The 12,698-nt window shown below is 39.6% G+C and overlaps 1 protein-coding gene across 4 annotated transcripts in view; it reads left to right on the top strand.

Moving 5' to 3' along the window:
• Window positions 1–12,698, top strand: part of RFTN1 (raftlin, lipid raft linker 1) — a 130,882-nt gene that overhangs the window by 62,924 nt on the left and 55,260 nt on the right. The window lies entirely within an intron of this gene.

The following is a 12,698-nucleotide window of genomic DNA, read 5'->3' as shown; positions in this document are numbered from 1 at the left end:
TGTTCTCTTTACTTGAAAACAAAACAAGAAGCCCAAGAAAATCCTTCAATTCCATCTGTATTGTAGGTATAACTCGTGTTAGGAATCCTCTATGATGGGACCTCCCTCTAGCCTCCCACTTTTCCTTATATTCTGATCTCCCGTAAATGATCTAACATGGCTAGATATGTGAAGGAAGTGTTATGGAGACAAACATTGAAGGAAATGTTATGGAACTACATGGAGACAGAAGTGTAGGGAAGGGGAAACTGGACTGATGTCTGTAGGAAAGAGAGTAATTTTCAAAATGTGTCAATATTTGAATACCAAGCTTTGCAAAATAGATATGCTGCTCTCAGGACTTTTGCTTTACACATCAATCTGCGATCCTCTTCTGTAGAAGTTCTATAACAAACATAGAGGATTCATACATTCCAGATCGATTCTGGAAAGGAATGAAGCATTCATGGTTAGAAAGCAGTTGGTAGTTGTGATTCATTTTCTGCATCATTGTTGTTCTGCTCTTTGGCAGTAAACAATTGCTGATATGCATCATTCTGCACCTTTGTCTCCTAGCCAAATAATGTTCTACTCTGTAGAAAGCTTTCAGTTTGATCCCACTGCAGAGGTTGGACAGCCTGCTTCTCTCTCCCTCAGCTTCTATGAACTCAGTATCCTTCACTGTTCCAGTTGTGATTGGCCTGGGGAAGGCTGGACCCAAAATCACAATCTGAAACCCAGTGGTGGGCATCGTCTTTGGATCTCTCCAACCACACCCAAGTCTTACTCCAATGCTCTGCCCACTTTCTCTGAAGTGTCCATAAGATGAGGCTTATTGTATTTAACTGGTCTTCAGCAGAATGAACACCATACACAACCTGATCATGGCTGTAACTCATGACATTAAACTCACTGTGTATCACTGAAATCTGGCTGGATGACTCTGGTGGACCTGTACTAACAGCTGGTGCCAAGTGGTAACCTTGTGATGCCTGACTCTAAGAGGGACAAGGAAGGAGTAGCAGCCATAGTTTTGCACTCTCAACAGTGGACTAATTCAAGTGGTTTGCATGGTGTGTGTATTCCAGGTTAAAGAGTAGCCATGTAATACTTGTATATAACCACACTCCTGTGGATTTCCTACTGGAGCTTATCAAGCCTGTTTTTATCATCCCCCTGTAGTCTTAGGCTACTTCAGTGACCACACAGATGACATCTCCACCACTGGCTCAAAATCTGTCCATGTTCAACATGGGTTTCTTCCCATTGATCTCCTGAGTAAATCATATAGCCAGACGCACCCTGGACCTGAACTTGACTGCTGGCTGTACTCATCTTCTACAAATGGAAGTGCTGAGCCAGGGCAGTGATAGTCCCCCCTCTGAGACAGTAGAACGCAATGAGATTCCAGGCAGTCTGGAGGAGGCATACCATACAACTGCCAGATCACTAGGACATTACAATCATCTGCTATCCAAGTCATTGATTTACTTAACCCCAAGAGTCAGCACCCCACCCAGGTCTCAATGGCTCAAAGGCAAGCTGAAACAGATGAAACAGGAGGGTAGGATAATGGACTATTGCTAGAGGAATGGCAGCTTTAAATCTGTGGGACAGGATCACAAGACAATTGTACATATCTTTGCCAGAATGATGTAGGAAAGCAAAGAAATCCTTCTTGTCCTCCATCATTGTCGCCGCATAGTTACAATAGTGGAGCAGTTCCAGAAGCACCTTTCTCCTTAAATGCATGAAAGGGCAGATAGATGGGGAAGACTGTAGTTGTGTCATAGGACAGGTGGGGCATTAGACAAGATATGTGTGTATTAACTGGAGAGGAGGATAGGCTAAAGAGCTGCACTCTGTAGTATATTTAAAAACAACTTTGTTTTTAAGTAAAAAGTACTAACACTTTGATTTCTAATCAATTATTTATATATTCTATAAAAAAAACCACAAAAAATCTTTCAGACTGTTTTATTTGTTAGATGGCTAATCCTGATTTCTTCCAGTTTTGGGTCCTTTTATTCCACATCTCTAATTCTTCATTGCTAGTACTCTGCTTTGGACTTAACCCGCTTTTCAGCGGAAATAATAGCTGGCCATGGCAGTTTTTGGAGTCTATTAATGCTGTTGCTGGGCTAGTTGATGGTTTGCTGCATAGTGGTACAAAAAGCTCTTCCCTGCATTCTCTGAGTGCATTGTCTCTGTCCAAGCTCAGTAGAAAAATATTTTGTAAGAAAATCAAAACATTATTCTATAGTTTAAACTGGCACGCTTGATGTGCTTTTTGTTTAGAAATTTATTACAGAGCCTATCAGATGATAGGCAGAGCAGGTGGAAATAAAAGGTGGAAAGGGAGAAGAATTTGGACCATGAGTATTGGTCGTAGGGGTCATTCTTCAAATGAATAAACAGTCTGAATGTACTTGAATGGTTGGGAAATGACCCCTCTAGAATATCATTTATTACCCAGAGAGATTACTTATCTATATGTGATCTGAAACTCTTTCAAATCATTTCCATCCTTCAGAAAAAAACTTCCCTTCGTTCTCAAGTGTATGTACAAGAGAACAATACATTTATTTCTGTAACACATCTCAGACCAGCTTTGTTTTCTGCATGTTTTCAGTGCAGAGTGGTGCTTAATTTTTTTAAATGTGGGTTCCTGGTGTAGATATGATCTAGAAGCAAGGGTTAAAAGTGGACAGCAATGGCCCAGCTGTGTGCTGTCTGCTGCAATAATGGTATTTGTCGAAGTGTGTTTTGTTAACATTTTGAAAGAATATGTAAAACAAAGTATGGGGAAAAATCACATATACTGTATGTTAAGCAGTATAGTGTGAAGGGGAACAGCTGTTCTTGGTTAAACTTCTTTCAATGTGAGTTCTTTTGACTCAGCCATTTAACTCTGGTGATGAGATATAAGCTCGATGAATGTCACAAAACTATTTTCATGATGTTACCAGGGGCCTTGATGTGCTTTTGGAATCCTTTGCCCCAGCAGATTTTGGGGCCATCCTCTTGACCAGGGTAAAAATAGATGTTGTGAAATATACAGCCTATGTCTTCAGTGTTCCAGTAGTTGTCTGGAAAAAAAGAAAATATTTGGAAACAATAGATCTGTTTGTATTCGGTATTGTCCTGAGGGAAAGTATGGGCAAATTGTTCAGTCTGTGGAACTGCAGCTTCTACTGTAGATACTAAATGGTTGTTAGGTGAAAGCAAGTATGGTTTAGGCTGATATTCTCAGGTTAAAAATAACGCTTAATTCCTTCAAATAACATCGTAGATCCCTAAAACTAAGACAACTTGTAATATCTAATTTATGTCCATTACACTTTACATTTTGTGTTTTTCCCAGCTTGGATAATAAAGATACACTAAGTCAGTGTTTAGTATTGTGTCAGCTGACTATGAGTAAACCCAGCATAGAACACAGTTTGTCATGATATACACTGACCACTAAATCGTACTCAGCCAGCTGACATGGTTGTTGAAATCAATTTTCAAACTTGTATTTGCATAAATCTTTACTTGTTCCCTATTTATATTCACCCATTAGAAACTGTGTTTTTTAACAGATGATTCAGATTCAAGGCGGTGTTCAGACTTCAGAGCTACAGTCACAAATCTGTAGCCTTATATCAAGCCATTAAGAAACCTCCAGCAGGTCACTGGTAAGATTTATCCAAAGTGACCTGTGGTTAAAGCATATGCAGAGGTTGATGGGGACTGAGGAGAAGGATGCTTGAAGCCTGGAGAACATTCCAGGTATATACCAGTTTTAAAGAGTAAATCTTAGACAAAGTAAGGCTATGGCTAGGGTGAGGTGGGTTTTTTTGAAGTTCTAGCATCCATGCTAGACCTGGGTTATAGTAGCCACTAGAATTCTTATAATTATGTCAACACTACTCTTATGACACAGTGGTATGTACACTTGTGGACAGTCTCCACTAGTGCTCTCACCACTGCTATCTCTAATGGAGCTTGCACTGGCGCTAGGACCATAAATTTCAGAAGAATCTTATTTCAGGCAAGGTCACTGACAGCATGGTTGAGCTCTATTGAGATGGATAAATCCCTGATCTCTGTTATTGTACCACAATCTTAACTTTCAACTCCTGTTACTATTTCAGTATCCAGTGCTTACTTAAGCAAATCTCCTTTGACTTCAGTGGAAGTTTTGCTTGACAGGATACTAAGTTATTTGGGGCCACTAAGGTTGGAGCCTTTGCTGAGCAAAAATTGCCATTCATACTAAATTGTTTGATAGGTTTGTGAAGTGAAAAATTCACAAACTTTCAGAGATCCTCATGCCACAAACCAAAGTCACACATTCATATCTGAGGGTATAATTTCAGTCCTAACATGAGATCGTCAGATTTGTTTTGATGTGGATGTAAGATGGAATGTAAAGTGAAAGGTGCTTGTACACTGCCCCGCCAAGCCTTGTTTTTTAGTCCATTTCATCCCCATCAGAAATGTACCATATGTTGGACATCTGGAAAACCTGATATAGTATTTCAGATTAATAATATATAAAACTATTGAGCTGGTGTCTCTTTGCCATTTGGTAAGTGTAACAGAACAGCATTATGTCCCTGCTCTCTGGAATCACAGAAACCTGCTCAGACTCTGCCGGTTGGATAGTCATATTTTGTAGTTTATGACCCCACCACCCACACCTTTATAGTCTTGCACAGTAATGCTATTTACAGCATCCTCTGTACCTTCAGCCCTTTCCCCGGGGCCTGGCAGGAACAGAGGGTATTCCCCAAGAGCTCTATCAGCCTAAGCTCAGCTAGCCCTGTTCATCTGCCCGGTGCTTCCTTCCTGTGCCTTTTTATCAATCCTCAACTGATGGACTAGTTAATCCTTTAGCTCACCTAGACAGCCAGTCTGGTTTGCCAATTACATTACATTCCCCAGTCAGACCTCCCTAGGGAAAGGAATTAGTGCCAGAGTGATCAGAGTGCTGGCTCACCTGCCAGTTCCCAGCTTGTGGGTGAGCTTGCGCCTGCCCACCCCCAGAACTCATTAGGTGCTAGCTCCCAGCACTCTGTCACTTTCTGCAACATAACATTCAGGATGCAAAAGTGTTGGAAGTATAAAGTTTAACTCTGTTTCTGAATGGTTATAAAAGTAACTAAAAAAATCTTCCTTCATGCCATTGGCTGTGCTTAGCCTATTTTAAAATGAGGCTTAAAGCCTGGCTTATTGTTTCTGTTTAGGAAATGAGCATGGGGATAGCAGACTTACAGAAAATGTCCAAGACTAACTAAAAGCTGCTTTTAATTGTAAATATCTTTTTTTCAGAAACAAATACAGAAACCAAAAAAGGGGAGGTTTGGTATTTATGATAAAATATGCACCAATAAATCGCAATAAGGAATGATCCAGTTGTAATGCTGTAGCCTGGAACAGCATTTTGATACCAGTTCCTGATATACAGTACATACTATTCTTCTTGCTCCCTACCAGCATGTACTCTTTGCCTCTAGACCTTTGAGGGTATGTCAGTTATCAAAGTACATTTGTATGATTTGTGACAGGAACTTGAGAGATGACCATGGGCTCGCTTCTTTATGTGCATTAGGTGTATGATACCTGCTCTGAAGTTGTTATAAAAAATTATAAATATTTATTTTATTAACTGGGACAGCCTAGACTTGATTTTTTAAAATATCTTTTGACCAAATTTGACCAGCCCATTGTTTCTAGTGCAATGTATTTTCTAATCAGCAGCGCTAAGTAGCAACTTTCTGTCTCCGAACTTATTACAGGCCTAACCTAATGCACGTGGCTTTTGGAAAATTGGTGGGTTGTTACTAGAGAGTGACTTTTTTCCTCTGTCCAAATGGAATTCTGCTTCATCTGTTCTCTGCAAATGTTTTCTGTTGTTTGTTTTGTGTTAGCAACAGTCCCCTTTAATTGGTTGCTACTGCATTCACTGGGCACCTTATTCTAGCATGAATCATACACCAAACCAGTCTATAAAGCCTTAATGAAATAACCACTCAGTTGTAATGATTAGTTTCTCAAAAATTATTACCTAAGTCACCAGGGAGTCTCAACCTCAGAAACTCTGCCAGCTGTGATGAATTAGAGTATACTGGTGGCATTAGTACAATGTATATTTACTCTGAATGCATGCCAAGAAATTCCAGCTCCTGGCATCAAAAAGTTAAGAGAAGTTTAGAACACGGGTCTTGTTAAAATCAACTGTATTTGTGCTTGAAAGCCCTTTCCAAGAGATGGGCTTTCATTATTAAATTGTTCTGCTGTAATTTCCGTGCTTGTTGATTTAGATGAAATACTGTTCTGAACTTGAATGAAATGTTTGACCTGCAAATGTCAGCCTATGGGAGAAATTCTCAGACTATTATTGTGAACAATTAGAGAAACTGGCAAAAAAAAAAGAAAAAAGTATGCTACCCAGTGTTTCTATGTGTACTCTTTATGTTTCTGTATTGACAGCAGTGTCACCCGTCCATTATACTTCAGAGATTATTTGACAGTTCATAATGCAGTTATAAATATACAATAAAAAAAAAACTTGCCAGGTGATTTCATTTAAATAATTTGAAAAAAAAATAATTGTTCATTTATAAAACGAACAATGCCCCCAATTCCTAAAATGTGGATTTCTGTGATGGTTTTTGGTGCCTGTAACTCAAACAGATTATTTTTTGAAAATAGCATTTTGTAAATCAGCTATCCCACCATGAGATGTGATTTTACTACATCTTAAAAGCAAAGTTGGGATGGGTCTGTAATTAGATAGGAGATCTCCGAGGAAATAGCATGTGCCTCAGCAAGTGATTCAGTAGGCGGCACTCTGATCTATTTTCTTAGCATGGTGTTTGGCCGCACTACACTGTGCTGCAGATAATGCCTTTTTTCAGCTGAGGCATAAAACTAAAGTCCCAACCGCTTAGGAAATAATCCATGATGCTTTTCACAAGTGTTAGGAGGTGTTAGTCAAAGTGTCCTGGCCAAATTCCAACTTGGATAATTACAGGAGAGATTTGATGAAGGTTTTGTTCCTGTTCCCACTTGAGTCCATGGGAGATTTACCATTTACTTCACTGACAGCAATGGGTAAAGCTGTCATTTTTTGTTTTGTTTTTCCTCAAGACACAATGCCATTTTTATGAAGCAAATTACATGGGCAGTATCAAATTCCAAAAACATATAGGTTGTGGCTACACATGAAACTTGCACCTTGTTAAACAGAACCTGTTTTAGAATTGATGTAATTAAATCAGTGCAAATCCATTAATATAAGACAGCTTTAAACTGATTTAAAATGTGTCTACGTAGGGATTTACACTGGTTGAACTAAACTGGTTTAAAAATTCTAGTTGAACAGGAATAAGTTGTGTATGTAGACCAGCCCATATTATAATGGCCCATATTAACTAAACAATGCTTTATAAGGTGCTAGAAATGTTTCTGTATGTATCCGAGGAATGAAACAAGAAATTTCTATACTTTTTTTTTATCTTATTGGAGCTTCCCTTTGAAAAATTCCAAGAATTAAAGGCTAATTTGCATATAACATGTTCAAAAACACAACAAATTTTAATAAAAGCTTCAGTCAGTCTGCAGCATGTATTGTAGGGAAGTTTTTGTTATGTTGAGTTCATTCTGCAGCAGCATGCTGTACAGATGCAATTTCTGTGTTTTTATGCTTTTGTTTTTCTCATTTAGCAATAGAACATAATATGAAAAGGACCTTTCACTGTTTGTGCTGTGGATTGGCACATATAGACAACCAATTGTAATATTTGTCCAATCTGGAATACTTTCAGCACTAGCCTGCCAAAATGAAATAGTGTTCTTTTCATTCAGTTCAGCTTCACTACATGTATTTCCCCCACGTTGATTCTAAATTGTGTATTTGCAGGGATATTTTCCTCAAAGGCTGGTATGTTGGAACAGATTTGATTTCCTGTATGATGCCTTGAAGGGTTAAAAAAGTCTGCATTTCTTCAAAGAATTTTGCAGTTGGCTTACAAGCATTTTGTTCCATGTAGTCACACAGCTTCTGGGCACAACCTCTCATGGTGTTGGGGAGATTTATTTATTTATTTATTTAGAGCTCTGTTCTTATAAGCATATTCTATGACTTCTAGTAAGTGCACTCTCTCATCATGCACGCAGAGAGTTTTCATTTGATCTGCCTCGTGCATCTTAAATATAAAACAGCAGCATGCTTTGCTACCCTTTTATTATTACATTTGACTTTTTGTGACGAAGAAAAGTTGCAGCTCTAGCATGTACGGCACTTTCTTTTCTTGTTTTAAGAGATGTAACCATCCAAGCAGTTTTCATGGTAGAAAATAACAAGGAAGCATATTTCATCTTTTGATAACTTGCTGGGTGGCAATGCTGAAGATTTGTCTTCAGCCTGCGAGAGAAGCTTGTACCTGACTGTCCTTACAGAAGCAGTTGTGAATGCTACTTTTACATCTAGAATCAGGTTATTTACATTTGTAAAATAATTTGTCCAAAAAAGTTTAGCAGATGTGCTGCACAAGTTACACGCACTTCAGTCAGCAGCACAAGTTTCAGGCTTTCCCCCAAGCACTTGCTTATGTCCTGTCACCAACTCAAACACCTTTGGTAGGAAGCATCAAACTTCAGATTATCGTGTATTAGCACCCACACCAGCTCCAGTATATTGCTTACGAAGCTTGGCTTTTTGTTACCGTCAGCTGCTTCCCAGTCATTGAAGCTGAAATTTGGCATTCATGGTTTCAGCCTCAAAAGAAGTGGGGGTGGGGGAAGTTGATGATTGTCTATTTTTAAAAACAACAACAGATACAATGAAACAGAACCTATGCTGCAAGTAGCTTGAACTCATAAACATTCTGATTTCAAAAAATAGTTTAAAATTTAAGCAATGAAGTTCAGTGGGTAATTGAAACTTAAAATAAGGGTGAGCATGGTAAACCTCAGTGACCTTATGTATATATAAGTTTGAGATATTTACATTTGAAAAATAATTGCTGTATAAATGCAGTAATAACTTTTCAAAATATGAGAGATTTCACTAAATACTAGCTGTTTGAAAATGTGTTAATCCAATCATGGCACAGAGGTTGTAAGACTCCATGCAGATGGCTTAAGTTGATTAGTTCACTAGGCCGACAAAACCTACATTTCTCAAGGCTCTAGGTAGGGTTCTAAGAATAAAATCAAATTCTAAATAAAAACTGCCTCATTCTGGAGATACAAAATGTTAGGAGTTGATTCTTTGATTTGTGCCAAGAGTCAGCTCGTACATGTTTCTGTGGAGAGTGGGGAGGAAGCATTATTGTAGTAAAATGATACATCTGCTGATGTATTATACCTTTCATTGCACTGCTAGAGTAACACTTTCACTATCCCTGCCTCATTGAAATTAATTAGATGATTGCCCCACTGATTTTATTGGGACCATGTACAATGGAATTTGAAATAAGGCACTATATCCTGATTGCTGCTTTACTGCTGATTAGTTTATTTGTAAAGTGCCTTGAAATAAATTCTATATGGATTTTTTCAGTCTCTACAATATGGTTACAATCCTAGATTGATCATGATGAGAATATCAATCCATCCTCAGTTCTCCTCTGTCCCTTCTGAAAACAAGAGCCATTTTCCAAGAACAGATATTTCTAAGAACAAACACCTTTTCTGGATGTGTTGAGATCCCATTGCTGCAGTACCTGTGAATGCTGCTGTAATTCAGTGCACAGTGTGTGTTAGCCTGCTATGGGGTGACAGCCAGTGTTCCAAGATCAGTAAATTATGTACTGTGCTCAAACCCTGTACTGTACCCTGTACTGTGCTCAAATCCTGGCAGCTGCCTACTAGTTAAATTACTATGATTATCCGAGCTGACATTCTACTATACAAATGCAGTTTAGATTAGCACTGGAAGAGGAAGAGACTTTGTAACACTTGCTAATAATGAGTGTATTACAAGTATTTGTAAAATTGCAACAAGGAGTCGGACACATTAGGCTATCATGAGTGCATCATATTGTTTGCATGCACTTGGATCAACTGAGCAAGCCAGTCACACACTGACTTTCTTCTAGCCCAATATAAATAACATACTTCAGTTTATTTATAGATACCACTAATGCTGTCTGGCTTTCTTCTATTAAATAGGCCACTGTAATAGCATTTTTACTTTCCTATTAATTGAGATGAGATTGCACTGTGGTAATTATCCCATTTTAGCAATGAGCCTCACTCCAGTCAGCAGTTCCTGTCCATCTGCAAACTCGTCCTGCTGACTGTCACCCTATTTTCTGGGGAACCATGCTTCAGTTCCTACCATCACACTCTTTAAAGGTTAATTAAACATGAAAAATCCCAATGGTTTGAAAGAGGAAGTTCTCTGTGTTGATCAGATGTCACCTGTAGGTTGTGTATATATTCAGCACAGTAATGTGATTTTCAGGAAATAGATGATTCATAAAAAATGTCTGTGGGTGAGGGCAAAATGCAGAAATGAGCTTCCTCTTTATTTTTTAGTGTTAAATAAAATTGTTAATATCGCAACCTTCTTCCCCACCCACCTCACTTCCCAGTGTGGTAGAACTAATGTGATAGGTTCGCTGGATAATTCATTCTCTCACTTGCAATGGAAAAGCCTGAGCTGCTTTTATTTAGGTTCATATTAATCAGAACTGTAGAGAATAAGCAGTATGCTCTGATTCTGCTGGATTATTTGCCTTGAAAACACAGTATTAGCCTGAGGTTGAAGAGCTCCTATATTTTGAGGCCTTTTCTTTTTATAATTTGGGGTTTTGCTTAAATCAAAATAACTAAGAATATGCACCACAAATGCACTAGTCACTAGTGTCTTTCTTCTCCCAGGGGGGATTCTGATGCCTGAATTAGCAGCCAGTCTCCTCTCTCCCTGACACTGATGTTGGAAGTTTTTCCCCTAGCAGTACCCGTAGGGGAGCGCTCCTAGTGACCCCTGGAGTGGCGCCTCCATGGTGCGATATAAGGGGCGCTGCGCGCTCTCCCAACCCTCATTTCCTTCTTGTAGCCAGTGAAGGTGCTTCGGAACGGCTCTGCTCCAGCTTTGCTGTAGCTTGTCCCAGGGCCGCCCAGAGGATTCAGGGGGTCTGGGGCAAAGCAGTTTCTGGGGCCCCTTCCATAAAAAAAATTGCAATACTTATATTCTCGTGGGGGCCCCTGCAGGGCCTGGGCAAATTGCCCCACTTGCTCCCCCCATGGGCGGCCCTGGGAAAAATAAACCTTCCGCATCTTGGCACAAACCCAGTTTTGAGAAAACTTCTTTACAAGGTATCACTGGTTCTCAGAATCAGCTAGTGCTAAAAGGCACTAAAGCTCATTAAAAGGATTGGACAAATATTTTCCATCAAAACTTTTTTTGGATCGAAAACTAAGGGTTTTTAAAAAGCAGAAAAAAATCATAGATAATGTCTGCTTTCCTTCAAAATTTGTTGTGGTTCTTTTTGATTGAAAAGCTGAAATTAGTCTGCCAAAACCTGAATATGGTTTGGGGTTTTAGAAGTGTGTGACCAAGTATTTGCTGCTTGCTGTGTTTGATTGTTTAAAGAAACAATAAAAAATTCTGCTTAAAAAAAATCCATAACTTTTGAACCACCTCAGCTTGTGACCAAACTCCTGAGCCCATACAGCCAGAGATTTTTCCAGGTTTTTGATACTCTGCTGACTTCCTTGACTCATATCTGTCTCCATAACTTTGGGTTCATTTAAGTTAGAACATAAGAACAGCCATACTGGGTCAAACCAAAGGTCCATCCAGCCCAGTATCCTGTCTGCCGACAATGGCCAATGCCAAGTGCCCCAGAGGGAGTGAACCTAACAGGTAATGATCAAGTGATCTCTCTCCTGCCATCCATCTCCACCCTCTGACAAACAGAGGCTAGGCACACCGTTCCTTTCCCATCCTGGCTAATAGCCATTAATGGACTTAACCTCCATGCATTTATCTGTTTCCTAGAGACTGGCTCTGTGGGGTCTCTCACAAACTGGAGACGGTTACTGTAGGTTTGTCTTTAGTATAGCTTATGTACATATTCCATGAACTGAGCATTTGAGCTTGTTCCAGAATCTGGGATGAGCCTATATTGTGAAAACTGACATGCTCAAAATAGCACATGCATGTGAATGGACACAGGGTGCTAAAATTAAATTAACCCAGGGGTTCTCAAACTATGGGTCAGGACCCCTCAGGGGGTCACAAGGTTATTACTCGGGGTCATGAGCTGTCAGCCTCCACCTCAAACCCCACTTTGCCTCCAGCATTTAAAATAGTGTTAAATATAAAAAGTGTTTTCAATTTATAAGTGGGGGGGTCGCACTCAGAGGTTTGCTATGTGAAAGGGGTCACCAGGACAAAAGTTTGAGAACCACTGAATTAACCCCTCTGAAGCCTCAGGGAATGCAGGGGAGGGGGGTCTCTCTTGGTAGGGTTGGGAAGGAGGTAGGTGGTGTAGGATATTGCTCTTTTCATGTGATCCCTCCCCCAGTGGCTAATTTTAAATGAAGCTACCCTCCCCTGACATGAATCTCCCTGTGGCACTGAAATTAAATATAGACTATAATTTGACATTTGAGAAGTGAAAGGGATGGTAGCCCTAATGGAAAAGCTGACAGCTTGGCTCTTCTGCAAGCCTCAAACTGCTGAATGAGGTTTAGGGTAGGGAAGGCTGTGC

This window comes from Gopherus evgoodei, chromosome 2 (genome assembly GCF_007399415.2).
Source record: "Gopherus evgoodei ecotype Sinaloan lineage chromosome 2, rGopEvg1_v1.p, whole genome shotgun sequence".
NCBI lineage: Eukaryota > Metazoa > Chordata > Testudines > Testudinidae > Gopherus > Gopherus evgoodei.
The sequence above is the reverse complement of the archived record's forward strand: the minus strand, read 5'-3'. Positions and strand labels throughout refer to the sequence as shown.